This window comes from Schistocerca gregaria, unplaced genomic scaffold (assembly GCF_023897955.1).
Source record: "Schistocerca gregaria isolate iqSchGreg1 unplaced genomic scaffold, iqSchGreg1.2 ptg000923l, whole genome shotgun sequence".
Lineage (NCBI taxonomy): Eukaryota > Metazoa > Arthropoda > Insecta > Orthoptera > Acrididae > Schistocerca > Schistocerca gregaria.
Window position 1 is genome coordinate 70,001 of NW_026062280.1, and position 2,500 is coordinate 72,500.

A 2,500-nucleotide genomic window follows, 5' to 3' on the forward strand; every position below is an offset into this window, starting at 1 on the left:
CGCTTAACCTAACTGTGGCTGTACCACATTATCGCTTAACCTAAACTGTGGCTGTACCACATTATCGCTTAACCTAACTGTGGTTGTACCACATTATCGCTTAACCTAACTGTGGTTGTACCACATTATCGCTTAACCTAACTGTGGTTGTACCACATTATCGCTTAACCTAACTGTGGTTGTACCACATTATCGCTTAACCTAACTGTGGTTGTACCTCATTATCGCTTAACCTAACTGTGGTTGTACCACATTATCGCTTAACCTAACTGTGGTTGTACCACTTTATCGCTTAACCTAACTGTGGTTGTACCACATTATCGCTTAACCTAACTGTGGTTGTACCACATTATCCCTTAACCTAACTGTGGTTGTACCACATTATCCCTTAACCTAACTGTGGTTGTACCACATTATCCCTTAACCTAACTGTGGTTTGTACCACATTATCCCTTAACCTAACTGTGGTTGTACCACATTATCCCTTAACCTAACTGTGGTTGTACCACATTATCCCTTAACCTAACTGTGGTTGTACCACATTATCCCTTAACCTAACTGTGGTTGTACCACATTATCCCTTAACCTAACTGTGGTTGTTACCACATTATCCCTTAACCTAACTGTGGTTGTACCACATTATCCCTTACCTAACTGTGGTTGTACCACAGTATCCCTTAACCTAACTGTGGTTGTACCACATTATCCCTTAACCTAACTGTGGTTGTACCACATTATCCCTTAACCTAACTGTGGTTGTACCACTTATCCCTTAACCTAACTGTGGTTGTACCACATTATCCCTTAACCTAACTGTGGTTGTACCACATTATCCCTTAACCTAACTGTGGTTGTACCACATTATCCCTTAACCTAACTCAAGTTGTCCCTTAACCTAACTCAAGTTGTCCCTTAAACCTAACTCAAGTTGTCCCTTAACCTAACTCAAGTTGTCCCTTAACCTAACTCAAGTTGTCCCTTAACCTAACTCAAGTTGTCCCTTAACCTAACTCAAGTTGTCCCTTAACCTAACTCAAGTTGTCCCTTAACCTAACTCAAGTTGTCCCTTAACCTAACTCAAGTTGTCCCTTAACCTAACTCAAGTTGTCCCTTAACCTAACTCAAGTTGTCCCTTAACCTAACTCAAGTTGTCCCTTAACCTAACTCAAGTTGTCCTTAACCTAACTCAAGTTGTCCCTTAACCTAACTCAAGTTGTCCCTTAACCTAACTCAAGTTGTCCCTTAACCTAACTCAAGTTGTCCCTTAACCTAACTCAAGTTGTCCCTTAACCTAACTCAAGTTGTCCCTTAACCTAACTCAAGTTGTCCCTTAACCTAACTCAAGTTGTCCCTTAACCTAACTCAAGTTGTCCCTTAACCTAACTCAAGTTGTCCCTTAACTAACCCACGTTGTCCCTTAACCTAACCCACGTTGTCCCTTAACCTAACCCACGTTGTCCCTTAACCTAACCCACGTTGTCCCTTAACCTAACCCACGTTGTCCCTTAACCTAACCCACGTTGTCCCTTAACCTAACCCACGTTGTCCCTTAACCTAACCCACGTTGTCCCTTAACCTAACCACGTTGTCCCTTAACCTAACCCACGTTGTCCCTTAACCTAACCCACGTTGTCCCTTAACCTAACCCACGTTGTCCCTTAACCTAACCCACGTTGTCCCTTAACCTAACCCACGTTGTCCCTTACCTAACCCACGTTGTCCCTTAACCTAACCCACGTTGTCCTTAACCTAACCCACGTTGTCCCTTAACCTAACCCACGTTGTCCCTTAACCTAACCCACGTTGTCCCTTAACCTAACCCACGTTGTCCCTTAACCTAACCCACGTTGTCCCTTAACCTAACCCACGTTGTCCCTTAACCTAACCCACGTTGTCCCTTAACCTAACCCACGTTGCCCTTAACCTAACCCACGTTGTCCCTTAACCTAACCCACGTTGTCCCTTAACCTAACCCACGTTGTCCCTTAACCTAACCCACGTTGTCCCTTAACCTAACCCACGTTGTCCCTTAACCTAACCCACGTTGTCCCTTAACCTAACCCACGTTGTCCCTTAACCTAACCCACGTTGTCCCTTAACCTAACCCACGTTGTCCCTTAACCTAACCCACGTTGTCCCTTAACCTAACCCACGTTGTCCCTTAACCTAACCCACGTTGTCCCTTAACCTAACCCACGTTGTCCTTAACCTAACCCACGTTGTCCCTTAACCTAACCCACGTTGTCCCTTAACCTAACCCACGTTGTCCCTTAACCTAACCCACGTTGTCCCTTAACCTAACCCACGTTGTCCCTTAACCTAACCCACGTATGTCCCTTAACCTAACCCACGTTGTCCCTTAACCTAACCCACGTTGTCCCTTAACCTAACCCACGTTGTCCCTTAACCTAACCCACGTTGTCCCTTAACCTAACCCACGTTGTCCCTTAACCTAACCCACGTTGTCCCTTAACCTAACCCACGTTGTCCCTTTGCCTAA